The sequence below is a fragment of the Leucopleurus acutus genome (genome assembly GCF_964270905.1).
Source record: "Leucopleurus acutus genome assembly, chromosome: 6".
Classification (NCBI taxonomy): domain Eukaryota; kingdom Metazoa; phylum Chordata; class Mammalia; order Artiodactyla; family Delphinidae; genus Leucopleurus; species Leucopleurus acutus.
The window spans coordinates 37205710-37223341 of record NC_139149.1 but is presented as its reverse complement, the minus strand read 5'-3'; positions in this window follow the sequence as shown (position 1 = coordinate 37223341).

Sequence of the window (17632 nt, the reverse complement as noted above, 5' to 3'; positions counted from 1 at the left end):
CATAGAAATGAAAAAAATAATCATAGAAATAACAGAAGGTAGAATTCCACAGACAAAAAGGATATAAGACCTCAGATTTAAGGAGACCTGTATGCCAAGTACAATAGATTTTAAAAGTACCTATAATTAGACATATCTTTATGAAAATTTGGACCACCAGATAAAGAGCTCTTACAGGCTTCCAGAAGGAAGAAACAAGTCACAGATCAATCATCTGATCAGCAACACTGAAAGAAATGGAACAATATCTTAAATTTGTGAGAAGATGATTTTGAAATCAGATATCTAACAAACGCAGTTTTCGATCTTTCCTTTTTTTCTCTTTGTCTGTTCCACATAGCTCATAGGATATTAGTTCCCCGACTGGGGACTGAACCCAGGCTCCCAGCATTGGAAGTGAGATTACCAACCACTGGACCACAAACGCAGTTTTCAAATATGAAAAGTCGAATAAAAAGACTTTCAGGCATAGAAGAATTTCCTATTATCCTTTCTTGGATGATTATTTGAGCTTGAGCATCTAGCAATAGGGAGGGAATCAAGAAAGAGGAAAACTAAGGAGTGTAAGAAATGGCAGATCCCACTCAGGAGAGTTAATTAGACACTCAGATGTTTAAGTGTCAGACTAAAATATACTCTAGCAAATGGAAAAAAATGGAGAGACTGAAGGGAAGATGAGTATCAAGGAAGAATACAATAGAAACAAAAAAGCATACACACTTGGTAATGGTAATAAACCTCATAGAAACTATACTATTAAAATCAGTAGGAATAGGATGGGCTCTTCTGGACAATAGGTTATTTATACTGAAAAATTAGATCCCAGGCTTCCCTGGTGGCGCAGTGGTTGAGAGCCCGCCTGCTGATGCAGGGGACATGGGTTCGGGAAGATCCCACATGCCACAGAGCGGCTGGGCCCGTGAGCCATGGCCGCTGAGCCCTCGTGTCCGGAGCCTGTGCTCCGTAATGGGAGAGGCCACAACAGTGAGAGGCATGCGTACCACAAAAAAAAAAAAAAAAAAAATTAGATCCCTACCTTAAATCATATGTAAGGCAAATTCCAGGTGGATTTAAGCCCTACACATGAACTGCAGACTTAAACATAAGATTTTAAAATATTAATGAATACTATTGTTTATCAACATATATTTAAAAAGTACATAAAAACATCCATGCATTTGAATATATTAATTTCAGAATAGTGGTTACCTCTGTAAAGGGAGGACTGAAGAAGGGATGGAAAGTGGGCTTTAGCTTTGTCAGTAACATACTATTATTTTTTTTTTTAAGTGAGAGAGAAATCAGAATTAAATGTAATTTGATTTGATTGAGTTACTTAATTATCCTGTAGTTTTCAGTATATTTGAAATATTTCATAGCAAAAAAGGGGTGAGAAAAATTGCAACATTTTTAACCCATCTGATCTTTATTTTGGTGTAAGTTGTGAGGCTAGTGTATTAATTTCATTCCAAATTGCCACAACACTATTTACTGAATAATCCATAATTTTCCCATTTTAATTTGAAATGCCACCTGTATCATGTTGTAAATTTTTTACACTTGGGCCTATTTCTGTCTTTCTTTTTTATTTGTCTATTCTGCTATTCAGTAGAATTGCATTTTAGTTATTAAAACCTTTATGTTCATTTCAGCATTATTTTAAAAAGCCAAGATATTGAAACAACCTAAGTGTCCACTGACAAATGAATGGATAAAGAATATATAATGGACTATTATTCAGCCATAAAAAAGAATGAGATCTTGCCATTTGTGACAACATGATGGACCTCAAGGGCATAATGCTAAGTGAAATAAGTTAGACAAAGACAAATACCATATGGTCTCACTTATATATGGAATCTAAAAAACAAAAGAAAAAACAACAAACAAAAAACCCCCAAGCTTATAGATACAGAGAATGGATAGGTGTTTGCCAGAGGCAGGGGGTGTGGAGATGGGCAAAACTGGTAAAGGAGTCAAAAGGTAGAAACTTCCAGTTATAAAATAAATTGTCATGGGGATGCAATGTAAAGCATGGTGACTAAAGTTAATACTGTATTGCATATTTCAAAGTTGCTAAGAGAGTAAATCTTAAAAGTTCTCATCACAAGAAGAAAAAAATTCTGTAACTGTGTATGGTGACAGATGTTAACTAGACTTCTGTGGTGATCATTCTGTAATACATACAAATATCAAATCATTATGTTGTATACCTGAAACTAATATAATGTGTTATATCAATTACACCTCAATTAAAAAAGAATCTTTATAATCAAGTTGAAAATATACAGACAGCCTAGCCTGCATTACTCCTCCCTCTCTTCACAACTCTTCCTCCTCTCTCAAATCAGCATTAGCCTTGTACTTCCTTTACTGTTCCTCATAGCATTCAAAGTAAATGTTAGAAGAGCTGTGAAGCTTGGAACTATTTATGTCAGCTCCACGAATACAGGAATTTCCCTGTTTTGTTTTTTGCTGTATCCCTAATAGCGTCTACAGATTTTGATACAGGGTAGTCCCTGAATAAGCATCTGTTCAGTAAATTCATTCATTTTCCCTAAACAAACAAACAAACAAAAAAACCCAAAACATGAAAAACCCTGACAAACTAGATTCACATTATATTTACAGACTAATGTGGAGGAAAATTTGCACCTTTTTTGTATTTAGTCAAACCAACATATATCTATTTGTTAATATGTTTTTAAATGTCTCAACAAAGCTTTATAATTTTATAACTGTCTTCAGATAAACTGTTCAGGACATTCCTTTTATGTTTATTCTTGGTATAATTTTTGTTATTACTGATACCCTTTTTATCTTTTTTTTGTTTCAATATTAAGGTTATTTATTAATCACACATAATATATAACAAGCTCCAAAGACAGCTAAGTGACATCAGGATTCTTTTAAAAGACTGATTATTAGTAGATAAGAGAGTTACTGATTTTTGTGAGTTTATTTTTTATCCAGCAAACTTGCTGCTATGTTCTTTTAATTCAACACAGATAACAGTACCATCTGCAAGTAATGACATTGTGTTTTGCTAGCTAATCTGTATATCTCTCTTTCCTTTTTTTATTGGATAGAACTTCTAATATGTTGAGAAGTTGAAATAATAGGCAACCTTTTCTTTTATTCAGACTTTCAAATGGCATGCTTGCTGTTTTTGGTTTTACTTATTTAATTTCTGTAGATAACATTTATCAGGTTAAGGAATTTTCCTTCTATTCCTAATTTGCTAAGTTTTTCTTATAATTATTGTTGAATTTTATTGAATGCTTTTTACACATCTGTTGCGATGATCATATAATTTTCCGCTTTAATTTGTTCGATGTAATAGATTACACTGATAGATTTTTTTTAAAAAACTGAGCCATTCTTGAATTTCTTCCATAAAGCCTAATGGTCCAGAGATACTAACGCTCACATAAAACATTACTCACCTCAGTTTACCAATATTTTATTTAGGATTTTTGCATCATAGTATTCATGTGAGACTGGTTTATAACTTTTCCGATTTGTCTTTGCCTGATTCTGATATTAAAATCAAAGAGAAAAGCTTTCCCACTTTTCTTGAAACCCTTCTTTCCTCCTCCACCCTAGTCCAAGCCACCAACTGGATTATCCTCTAACCCTCCCTTTTATTCAAATATATTTAAGTATTTATTTTTTCTCTTTCCCAAACCATTTTTCTTACCCTCAGCCTACCACCTCACACATGCTCTAAAATGTAACCTCCACAAGAATAAGGAACTTGTCTCTTCCCAGAAATTAGGCCTGTGTCAAATCTATACAGCAGGGGCTCAAAAATATGTTAAATTGAAAAAAAAATCCTACTTTTCATCAATCAGATTAGCAAAGACAAAAAGCTTGAAATATCCATATTGGGACTTTGGGGAAAAATGAACACACATTTATATGCATACATTGAGATAATTTTTCTGAAAAGTAATTTGAAGATAACAACCGGAAGTCTTTAAAATGTGATACCTTTTGACCAAGTAAGTGTATTTCTAGAATTTTTTCTAAAGTAATCGAATCTAATGAAAAACATTTTTTATTAAAGCGTTGTTTATGATTAAAAAACTGTAAACAACCTAAGTGTTCAAAGATATTGATTTTTGAATAAATTATGATACATCTATACAATGGAACAGTATGTACTTCTAAAACTGTCATGTAAGATGTTCAGTAGAAATTGTGAAGTTGCTGGAGTTCTGGGAGAGAAATTAGAAGTAACCTATATAAACCAAGCTACCTTTTGGCCAGACTCATAATGCCATGTTCAGATAAAAACAAACAAAACAGCAGCCTATATCCAAAAAGCACTGAAAAGCGGGAAGAGATTTTAAATCTTTACTGAACTCTCATGAACAAGCACTAATGTAGGATTTCATTGCTAATGCATAGTAAAAGATCTTAAAATTCTCTTTTGTCCAGAGCAGCGCGGCTGCCCCAGAATCTCATCTCATACCCGCAAATATTCCTCAAACTATCTCTCCAAGCTCCACCCAATATGACATTTTCCTCCAATATATACCCTCCTCCAGTCTTCTGGATTGATTATTTTCTCCTTCTAGCTTCCTAGTGTAAATCAATCAAGCTTTCTCAGCTTCTTTCAATTCTCCTCCCTTCCAACATTATAAAACAGCCCAAGAATTGACCCCAAAGCTGAGCAGGCAAACAGGAAAAGATTTATTAACTTTTAAGTATTTACAATCTTTTATCCTCCCCAATGCCTTCCAAGATTTCTCCTTTTTCTTCTCCTCTCCCTCTATCTTCCCCCCCCCCCACCATTTCTCTCTCTCTCTCTCCCTCCCCATTCTCCCCTCTCTCTCTCTCTCACATACACACCCACAACAATTTTATAGATTTGGGCCATGATATATTTCGACCTAAAAACCTCAACTGTGTCTTTAAAAATGCTTGGCAATCCTACATTTCCCTGTTTGGTCCTTTTCTCTATTTACAGCCCAGGCCTTTCTCCTGAATTCCAGATTCAAAAATGCCTCTGCTTTTTGGATATCTTCATTTGGGTGTCTTAGAGCATTCCAAACATAAAATTTAAAGAGAATGGAAAAACTTAACAACTTTCTCTCCAAATCTTCTTCTCCCTCCTGTATTCTCCATCCCAACTATCAACTTCTCACTCAGTCAAACAAAAAGCCCTCGTGTGATCCCTGACTTTCCTATTTCCTTCATATTCCATGTTAATCACCAAGTCCTGATCTTTCCAACTGTTAAAATCTCTTGAATCTGTACACTACTGTACACATTAGCTGCCACTACCCAAGATCAGACCAGCAGCCATTCTTTCTTCTATTTCGCCTTCCTGTCTCCAAGTCTGTCTAATTTCAGTTCACTGTTTATACCATTGTCAAAACAACCTTTCTAAGATGCCAATCTCATTCTGTCACTTAACAGCCTGGGTTCTGGAGTCTGACTGCTGAGTTCTGAACCCTGGTTTAATGATCAAGTAGGAGAGAGAGTGTATGCTACAGTGGTTAAGCACACAGACACTACGGTTTGTCTGCTTTGGTTCAAATCCCAACATTTATGAATACGTGATCTTGGAACAATTACTTAGCCTTGTTGGGCTTAGTTTTCTTAATTGTAACATTGAAATAACAAAAGCATCTATGTTATAGAGTGGTTGTGAGGATTACAATAATTAATATAACACTCTTGCAGATTACAAGCCATATGAAGAATTGCTATTATTATTATATGGCCTTATAGAGATTAGATCGCCTTTTTGTAACTTCAGTCTCATCTATAAATAGAAATAATATGTACAACATAGTTTTTTTGATATTAGATGATATAAAGAGACTCATACTAGATGTCACATCCTCTGTTAAAGCATTTTCAGACCTCCCAATTCTCCAAGTCAGGAATAAATGTATATGCCCCCACTGTACCAGTATGTACTCCATATCATAGCACTTATCATATGTAGTTACAGTTGACTGCTTCTGTGTCTCCCTCATCATACTGGATGTTCTTGAATTGCAGGAGCTATATATCCCCCAGCAGTTTTCCTACTGTATATCATAGCAAAATTTTATTGTACAAATGAATGAATATATACATAGCGTCTTTCCCAATGTCTAGCAAATAGTAGGTGGTCAATATATGTTAATTCCCTTTATCAATTTTCTCAATCTACGGTGGGGATGGTAGTATGACAGTCTCCTACTAGAGTTCTCTCTGCTTTGAATCTTGACCTTTACCAAATAAAGTACCAGGCCATTTAGTGAGCCCTTTTACCTGAATCTAAACCAATTGTCATTGCTGAGTTTCAGTATCCCAACCTTAATAATCTCCTCATAATAAGAGATTAAGTCTCTATTTTCATTTCTGGGCCTTTTTCTGAAGGGCTAACACTGGAGAAAAATGCTTCTAAGAACAGTTCAGGATACATCCTTCAAACACCTAATGCCATGTGACATGGATAAACTTTATTTTTACAACAAACATCTTCAAGAGTGGAAGAGGTTTGTTCAGTTTAAAGATTTTGCCTTGGAGATGCCTTAACTCTCAGAGATTTCTCATAAAGGTACCTAGTGTCTTATACTTGGTGATAAAAGTAGAATATGAATCAATATCTTTCAGTGTTTCTTAATGCAGACATCTGATACATTGGATAAGAAAAATCTTTGTTAGTGGGGACTGTTCCACGCTCTGCAAGTAATTTAACACTATTGGACCCTCCCAGTAGTACTCAGCTCCCTCCAACCACTGTGAGAGTCAACAGTGCCTCCAGACCTATCCAAACTCTTTCTGGCATGGGTGAGGGGGAATGAAAATGATCACACTTAGTCGAGAATCATTTTCAGGAAGATCATTCACATAACCTCTAAAATATATTCATTTCTCTAATATACTTAATACATACTTTGTCCCTGATTTCCTATTGATGAAAGCAAGGCAGGAGTTGTGAAGGTTATGATTATGCATTTCCCCTCTCAAAATGATCTGTACTCTTGACATATACAAGTAAAACGTTAAGAGAAATCAACATTTGTATTAATTGTTGAATATGTATACATTTAAAAAATATTACCTTTGAAATGTTTTTACATTTACTCAGTTTTAAGCTAAACATACAGAACGTGGCACTCCCTATTAAAATTAGGAAATAATTCTTCTGAAAAATGACCACAACTCTTAAAAAACCATGACTAACAGGTACTTTAAATTGAATAGAAATTATGTAAAATGTATGCTTTAAATCAATTAATATAGACAATTACACCTCTATCTTATTAGCTATAGTAAGCTACTGAAAACTTTTTAAAATATTATGCATAGGTATTGAATATTTTCAAATGACTGTTGTCATTTTCATCAAAATGGTCATACAAACAAAAAATGGTATGAAAGTGAAACCCAATCATTTTTTATTTTGATGATAACAAGAATGCTGAGTCACAAGGAAGTCCTTAATGCATGTGAGGTCTCGCCCTTCTTTACTCACCATGACACTTAACTTCACTGCAACAAGAAAATACAAATCAGTAAGATAAATGATTCAAATACGTCAAGCAATAAGGGCTTCTGAAGTACAGTATTTCTTGAGTCAAAAGGAAATATAAACAAAGTCCTAATTTATAATGCAAACCTAGCCTTTTCTGTTTTGAAATAACTGCTCTGGCAGGGTTCTTACATTGTTTTGAAGAAGTCAGGCATTCCTACCTTTCTTCTTTACACCCATCTGCCCCCCACCTGTATCTTTTTTCTTTTTAAAGAATATTTATTGAGCATTTTTGTACCCATAGCACTATACAAGGCACTCTGAATTATGGCAGGGTGAAAAATGAAGAAAAGGGGAAATGCAAATTAAAACAACAACGAGATACCACTACACTATTAGAATGGCCAAAATCTGAACACTGACATCAAATGCTGGGGAGGATGTAGAGCAAAGGGAACTCTCATACATTGCTGCTGGGCATCGAAAATGGTACAGCCACTTTGGAAGACAGTTTGGTGGTTTCTTACAAAACTAAACATACTCTTATCACATGACCCAGCAAATCCTTGGTATTTACGCAAGGAATTGAAAACTTACATTCACAGAAAAATCTGGACATAGACGTTTATAGCACCTTTATTTGTAATTGTCAAAATTTGGGGGCAACCAAGATGTCCCTTAGTAGATGAACAGATAAAGTATGGTATATCCAGACAATAGAATATTAACCAGTGCTAAAAAAAAATTGAGCTATTAAGTCATGAAATGACACAGAGGAATCTTAGATGCGTATTAAGTAAAAGTAGCCAATCAGAAAGGCTACCTACTGTATGATTCTAACTACATGATATCTGGAAAAGGCAAAATTATGGAGACAGTAGAAAGATCAGTGGTTGCCAGGGGGGAGGTGGGTGTAGGGATGAATAAACAGAGAACATAGAATTTTTAGGGCAGTGAAAACAGTATGATATTCTAATGATGGATATATGTCATTATACTTTTGTCAAACCTACAGAATGTATAGCACCAAGAGTAAAGCCTAAGGACTCTTGAGTGATTATGCTGTGTCATTGTAGGTTCAGTCTTGGTAGAAAATGTACCATTCAGATTAGTGATATTGATCATCGAGGAGGTTACACATGTGCGGGGTCAAGGAGTATATGAGAAATCTCAATACCTTCCTCTTAATTTTGTTGTGAATGTAAAACTGCTCTAAAAAACAGTCTTTTAAAAACATGAAGAAAAAAAAGAGGACCTATTTTTTAAAAAGTCACAGTATTTTTCAAATAGTATTCGGTTATCCAGTATTTTTCTGGATAACAGAATAAAGTCTTAAAAAAGGACTAGATAAAACAGGCATGCTGCAAGTAATAAAGTCTAAAGTGGTTGAGTGGGATAGTAGAAAGAACACTAACCCTGAATTAGAAAACTTGGGATCAAATCCCAATTTCTGTGTGAAACTGGGAAAGGCATTTATGTTTACTTTTTCGAAGTCCCAGTTTTCTCTTCTGTAAATTAAGAATAATGAGATTTCTCTTAGAGTTGTTTTGAGAATCACTGAGTTAAATCTCTGAAAGCACTGGCTTAGTATAATGATTGGCACACATAACTAGCCACCCAGTAAATGCTTCTTTTCCATATAGTCTGGGAAAGAAAACCAAGGCAGGATCACTATCTGTGTTTTATTAATTTGCCTAAAGTTCATAATCTATAGAGGGAAAAACACTGATACAGGAGAGCAGGGAAAACACTGATATAGGAGAGCAGGAAAGCCCTAGCTATCTTGATTCAAACCTATTTCTGCCAATCCATTCTCCACTTTGTGTACTATTTTGTGGGACCCACTGAAGAAAAAGGCTATCTTATGGCTAGATATTAGTTGCAGTAACAGAATTCAGAACATAGTGTTTTCTTACATTAGGAAGGTGGCCTAGGAGAGCAGGTACATCCAGAAGAGTTAAAATTAGAAAGAAGCATGATAAGAAATTAGCTCAAAAGGCAGTTATATGGGGCAGGGCTTCTCAAATTGGCACTATGTAGATTTTGGGTGAGGTAATTCTTTGTTATGGGAGGCTGTCATAGCATCATCCCTGGCCTCATATTATACTGCACCCATAACAACCCAAAATGTCACCAGACATTGCCAAATGTTTCTTTAGGGGGAAAAACTACCCTTGGTTGAGAACCACTGATTTACTTTTTATTTATTTATTTTAACATCTTTATTGGACTATAATTGCTTTACAATGGTGTGTTAGTTTCTGCTTTATAACAAAGTGAGTCAGTTATACATATGCATATATCCCCATATCTCTTCCCTCTTGCGTCTCCCTCCCTCCCACCCTCCCTATCCCATCCTTCTAGTTGGTCACAAAGTACCGAGCTGATCTCCCTGTGCTGTGTGGCTGCTACCCACTAGCTATCGGTTTTACATTTGGTAGTGTATATATGTCCATGTCACTCTCTCATTTTGTCTCAGGTTACCCTTCCCCCGCCCCATGTCCTCAAGTCCATTCTCTAGTAGGTCTGTGTCTTTATTCCTGTCTTGCCCCTAGGTTCTTCATGACAATTTTTTTTTTTTTTTTTTTAGATTCCATATATATGTGTTAGCATAAGGTATTTGTTTTTCTCTTTCTGACTTACTTCACTATGTATGACAGACTCTAGGTCCATCCACCTCACTACAAATAACTCAATTTCGTTTCTTGTTATGGCTGAGTAATACTCCATTGTATATATGTGCCACATCTTCTGTATCCATTCATCTGTCGATGGACACTTAGGTTGCTTCCATGTCCTGACTATTGTAAACAGAGCTGCAATGAACATTGTGGTAATACCTTTTTGAATTATGGTTTTCTCAGGGTATATGCCCAGTAGTGGGACTGCTGGGTCGTATGGTAGTTCTACTTTTAGTTTTTTAAGGAACCTCATACTGTTCTCCATAGTGGCTGTATCAATTTACATCAAACTCTTAGAGGAAAACATAGGCAGAACACTCTATGACATAAATCACAGCAAGATCCTTTTTGACCCACCTCCTAGAGAAATGGAAATAAAAACAAAAATAAACAAATGGGACCTAATGAAACTTAAAAGCTTTTGCACAGCTAAGGAAACCATAAACAAGATGAAAAGACAACCCTCAGAATGGGAGAAAATATTTGCAAATGAAGCAGCTGACAAAGGATTAATCTCCAAAATTTACATGCAGCTCAATATCAAAAAAAAAACAACCCAAACCAAAAATGGGGAGAAGACCTAAACAGACATTTCTCCAAAGAAGATATACAGATTGCCAACAAACACACGAAAGAATGCTCAACATCATTAATCATTAGAGAAATGCAAATCAAAACTACAATGAGATATCACCTCACACTGGTCAGAATGGCCAGCATCAAAAAATCTACAAACAATAAATGCTGGAGAGGGTGTGGAGAAAAGGGAACCCTCTTGCACCGTTGGTGAGAAACACTGATTTAGATGGTAACAGTCGTAGAGACAAAAAGAGTGAGATAACTAATAATACTGTCCAAAAGATTCACAGTTGAAAAAAGGCACAATTTAAAAAGATTTATGAACACAAAAATGATACATGTTTATATGAATCATGTCTGGGGAAAACTGTCAGCAGTAACTCTCAAGTAGATAATGTAGTATCTACTTGATACTACAGAAGAAGAATGAATGTAATGTAATGACTGTGTCAAAGGTCAGAAGCTGAGAGAAGGGACCAATGAATTGGGTGGGGGTAGACAAAGATGTGGGAGTGAGTCAGCTCAGAGGTAACTTTTCCAGTGTAACAATTTAAATTTTCTCCTTAATTTTTTTGCCAAAACAGTAACTGAGGAACACACAATAGCAGATTTTGCCCCTTTAGATAAGTGGGCAGGTGGACAGACAAGTAAGAGGACCAGAAATAAAAGATCATCTGAAAGCAAAATCAGATTAAAATATAGTAACTCTTTGGCCCATTTATCTGTTTATTTTCCCATAATAATCAATGAGCCCAATATCATTTATTGAAAAGTCAGTCCTTATCATAACACTAGCTCTGTTATATAGTAAGTTTCCACCCACATAGATATTCCTGGGTTATTTTGTTTCACTGGCCAATCCAGTTACCTTTGCACCAGTATATTGCTGTATTAATTACTAAAGCTTTAAACCAAATCTTTATATGTGGTAGGTCAAGTCTCCCCACCTTATTATTATTCTTTCGTGAACTTAATCCCTTCTATTATTTCTTAATTAAACACATTTGTTTTATATTGTTTGATAATTTTAATATCTGAAATGTTTACTAATCTTATTCTCCTGAATACTGTTTCTGATACTAATTTATGACAACTTGTTTTGTAATTTTTGATTGCAAACTCATTTATTTATTTATTTGCGGTACATTGGCCTCTCACTGTTGTGGCCTCTCCCATTGCGAAGCACAGGCTCTGGATGCGCAGGCTCAGCGGCCATGGCTCACGGGCCTAGCCACTCCACGGCATGTGGGATCTTCCTGGACCGGGGCACGACCCGTGTCCCCTGCATCGGCAGATGGACTCTCAACCACTGTGCCACCAGGAAAGCCTGCAAACTCATTTTTAAAAAAAAATTTTACCTGTGGGGATTTTTTGAGTCCTTCATTGAAGGTAGAGTCCTTCAGAGGGGATTTATGTTTGCTTCTGCCAGGTACTTGGGGGGATTTTAAACTTAGGACCACTGTAAATTCTTGCATTAATTTTCTTTTTTATAACACCATGTAGTGTGAATTTCAGTAGCAAACCCACAAGACCAGCTTGTGGTTACGAGTGATCAGGGAGATACTCTTTTCACTATATTCAGTGCTAAGGTTTGAGCCAATCAGTTTTTCTTGCAGTGCTGTGGGAGGTGACAGTCTGATTTTATTATGCACTCTTACAATGAAGGTGCAGAGATTTGAAGTCTATGTTGAGGGGACCTGAAGTTTAAACTCTCCACCAAAGAAGAACCTGGAGTTTGACTGCTTCCTGTTCCTCTTTCAATAAGGAATGAGTGGGCTTTCCTGGTGGCGCAGTGGTTGAGAGTCCGCCTGCCGATGCAAGGGTCACAGGTTCGTGACCCGGTCCGGGAAGATCCCACATGCCGCGGAGTGACTGGGCCCATGAGCCATGGCTGCTGAGCCTGCGCGTCCGGAGTCTGTGCTCCACAATGGGGGAGGCCACAACGGTGAGAGGCCTGCATACTGCAAAAAAAAAAAAAAGAAAAGAAAAAAAAAAAAGGAATGAGCACGTGAAAACCCTAGCCCAGGGTTTACCAGGTTCAACAAATACTCTAAGGCATACCTCTCTGGATCACATTTTTACCTAGGTTTCTTGTTGTTTTTGTTTGTTTTAACCTCTTTGGCTAAACAAACCATCACCATCTTCCACACTGCCTTTCCAGTTCACAGTTGCATGCAAACACTATTTTTATATCTATCACATCATTTTTGGTTGTTTACCCTGAGACGTTCGGGTATGTAGTTCACCATACTAACAAGACATAAAGGCTACATTTTATTTTTTTCCTTCAGATTTATCTACCCTTTACTTATTTCTTTAAGATGTCTCTATTTTTTTATTTTTCTGCTTTCAACAAGTCAGATACTCATCTTGAAGAACCTCAAATGATATGGAAGTATAAAAGTTACAGTCCCCCACCCCACCTCCACATAACCCTATTGCAAAGACACGGTTAATACTTTGCTCTCATATGATATATATTTTTATTTTATATATTTTTTTAACAAAACAGTATACCTACTCATATTTCCCTATTGTTCTTTAACATGGTTTTAAAAAAAGAAACATTGTATCAGGTAGAATTTAACACATTAATTACAGCTCTTCTTCATGAACCTTTTCAAAAGAAAACACTGTCTTGCAAATCTTGAATTTATTTCTCTTTTGTTCAATTTAGAATCCTACTTTCTGAAAGACACTCTGAAAGTATATTTTAACATACTTTATTGACTATGCAATGTTTGCTTGGAGACCCACACTCACCAATTCACTTTATGCTATTTATTAGTAAATAATTTAAATAGACTCAACATGACATATTTTCAAGGCTTGACATTCTCATTTCTTTTTATAAAATTCCATCCCTGGATTAGGATTTTGTAAGTCATTAGGTATAGTGGGATTACAAAATATTTTCAATATGTTCAATATACTACATAAATTTTATTTCAAATGATACTAAGTAGATTTAAAGTAGCTGTTATATTCCTTAAAGGGACTCAATACTCTCACTGGCTTTGAGCTACCATCTTCTTTGGTTGCTCCGATATGCTGCAAAAGCATACCTCTTTTGAGAGATCAAATGAACAATTAATGACATCTACCATTTCAATATTTTGGAGGTCCACTAGCCAAGAGGGTATCAATACACACACATATATATATATTTTTTGCGGTACGTGGGCCTCTCACTGTTGTGGCCTCTCCCGTTGAGGAGCACAGGCTCCGGACACACAGGCTCAGCGGCCATGGCTCACGGACCCAGCCACTCCGCGGCATGTGGCATCTTCCCGGACCAGGGCATGAACCCGTGTCCCCTACATCGGCAGGTGAGCTGTCAACCACTGCATCACCAGGGAAGCCCCAATACACATATTTTTAAGCTGTGATGAAAACCCATGCTAATTTACTTAAAGTACTTACTGATTAAAATAAAATACTGCTCCTACCATAGAATCTATTTATTGTGAGAAAAAGAGCAAAGATCTCTGCTTAAATTTTGTCTATCAAAAGATGTTTTAAATGTGGATTTTGGCAAACTTCTGGAATCAAATGCATTGGCTCTTTGAGAATTAAAATGAATTTCTGGCAGGGATGGGTTGCAGAGTCTACAAGAAAACCTGCTGCAAGTTTAATAAAGAAACTAACTGGATAAAAGTTAACATTTATATCAATCATGGTTTCGAAGAATAGTGATAGAGATAGGAAAAGGAACAGGTGAAAAGAAAGTTTCTTTCTGATCGTAAAAAGCTTGTAACAGAGAATGAGAGAAAAACCCTAGGCAATAAAAATCGTTGTACAAGAAAGGAAATGTAATTATAATATATTACTTGGTTTTGCAGTGAACAATATTTATATAACATCAATAAGGTAAACATTAATTTTTAAAACTATATTGGTAAGATAGGGAGACACAGAGCTACTAGGTGGTATAAGTGAGCTAAGTCATCACCTATGATAAATTATCTATAATTTCTATCTATAAATAATGTCTAATATTGGTAAACCTAGACATAGCATTATTTACAATTAGGTGGCTAAATACTTGAGAAAATTTGAAGCAATTAAAAACTAAAAGCAGTTATCTTCAGGTGGATTCCTATGGAGGGGGCACTCAATACTATTTGATTTAACATGTGCCTATAACGAGTAAATTTTTTGAAAAAGAAGTAAAAAGAGTAAGGCCATAACAGGGAATTGAAGGCATATGCTTTCTCACTCCACTTCGGCGTTTTAGCATCCAATAGAGAGGCAATATGGTGCAACAAGTGTTGGATTCAGATCGGCACAAACATGCATTTTAATTCTGGCTGTGCAACTGAGTATTTCAAATACCTGCGGGAAAGCCAGTTAATGTTTTTGAAGACCATATTTTTTTATATATAATTAGGCAATAATTATTCCTATAATGCAGAGTTACTGTGAGGACTACCAACAATCTATATGAAGCATATGGCGCCTAGAAAATGCTTAATTAATAGTTGCTGCTATAATTATTCATTATTTCTTGCCAATAAAAACAATAGCTAGCTATATCAAAGTCTATGCATACTTTCTAAAGCCTCATTCTTATTTTGAAATCTGAATCACATAACTATCTGGCAAGCTTTATCATCTGCACTTTACAGCTGAGCAAAAAGGACAAGCCTATTTGCCCAAATCCTCCTACTGGTAAGAATTTAAACTTGAAACAAAATTACAAATGCTTAGTTTGCTCAGTCTGTCTCAAAAATAGTTCTGTCTTGTTCAAACAATAAACAGAAAAGCAGAGAAGGCGAGGATATATAGCCTTTTCTGAGGTTTAGTACACTGTTTTCATCATACATAATGATGAAATCATTAATCATAAATAAGTTCTTTCACCATAGTTAGCAATAAGGTGATTAGTGGTGGGGAAAATAGAAGAAAAGTTCTAAACAGAAAATAGCTATGAATCTAGGCACCAGTCCAAGGCCCAAAGTTTTCTAATATTCAAAAGACAGAGAGAGAAATTTAATTAGTTTTACTTAATGTAGCCTAGATAATAGAATTAATAGAACTCTAATAGTAGAGTTAGAGTCAACTGGGATCATGTACTTCCTGACCTAACTTTGTTATTCATTTGTACCTAAGCCCTCATAATTTCTTAAAGTATGCTCAAAAATTGATCTTTCCCTTAAAATGACAGAGGAGAACAATTAAATATAACTTTCAGGAATGTGGGCTATAATGTAACTTTTCAAGCCTGATGGTGTCTGGCCTTGTTATAATTCATGGAGTCAAAAAAAGAAACCCTCATTCATATGCCATCTATGCCTAGGACACTGCTCACCACCTGTGAACCACCTCTGAAGGGCTGGACTTGTAAATCCAGGTCTGTGAACAATGAACTAGAATTCCAACTAAATGTAAACTTCTTGAAAGCAGGGAGTTAGTCTTGTTCACTGCTCTATCAACAGTGCCTTCCTTATTAATGCCTGGTGAACACTAGATGCTCAGTTGACATTTGTGGAATGGATGAAAGAGTAAATAATCATTCCTAAGTGATTGAGTTTTCACTCTGCAAAGACAAAATTACTAAGTACAAAATCGTATAATAAACTTATTTTATTTATAACTCATGACATATTTTTCCTTAATTAAAAATCAAATAATATAGATAAAACGAAGTGCTATCAATCTGGAGTTAAAATTCTGCTACTTATACAATGCAATGTCAATGTTATGGTTTAACTACTTCTGTTTCATAATGAGGTACTTTCACCCATCCTTTATTTGTAAAAATAATGAGAACAGTAAGAGTAACTGTAACAATTTTTTCTAACTTAAACTATTATAGCCACTATAAATAGGCCTGACATACATTAGCTCATTCACTCTTTACAACAAATTTATGAGACAGATATTATCACCACATTTGACAGATGAAGAAAACAGAGTTTAAAATGGAGGTGTCCAAGGTCACAAAGATGGTAAAATCCATATAAAATTACTCTAATTCTAAAGTAAACAGTTTAATCACAGAGACAGTCGACATACACACACACACAGACTCACAATACATCGAGCCTGCTACCCAACTGCAAGCATGAGACAATGTTCATCTACTCTTTCAACATTTATTGAACACCTATTATGCTCCAGGCACTATGCTGGGCAATCTTAAGATCACTTGTAATTCTGAAATAAGTGGCATACAACAACATTACTCTCTGAGACCTCACTGTTGAAAACTATACTCCGAAGGTTTCCCCACTCTTTTCATATCCAGGTGTAACATGTGGGCTTTTGTTTGTCCTACTAGCTACATACTTCTTTGAGGCAGGGTGGCACCAGATTCATTTTCTTGTGTTCCCTAAAAATGCCTAGGCACAGTGTGATGTTATAAAAAGTTCTCAATAAACATAGTTTGAACTAAATTTCCTGGGCTGAGAAAAAATGTAAATGAAGATTTTATCTTCAAATCTTCCATGCAATTATCCTATACTTAAAAAATATATAAATGCCCCAAATGAGACAGTTTTATTTTTTAAATATTTTATCGGTGAGTTTTAATAAAATTGTTAAATTTTCATAGAAATAAATATAAAATCTATTCTTATAAATCTCATGTTCTATGTAAACAGGCTTTGCTTGCTTTTCATATATTATAATCTTAGGTAATGTTCTTTTTATAATATGGCCTTTCCCTACAATCTAATTTTGTGCATATGATTTCAAAAGGATAAAAAGATTCTATTTTAAAAGGAATAAATAATAATTTTTCTATTTTTTCTCAGAGCTATTATGATTATAGAAATATATGAACACTTGATTTCACAAGAATCATATATAAAAAAAGAACCCACAGCTTGACAGGAATTATTTTATTTCCTCTTCTGACACTGCATTTTGCTTTTTAGTCTAGATAAAA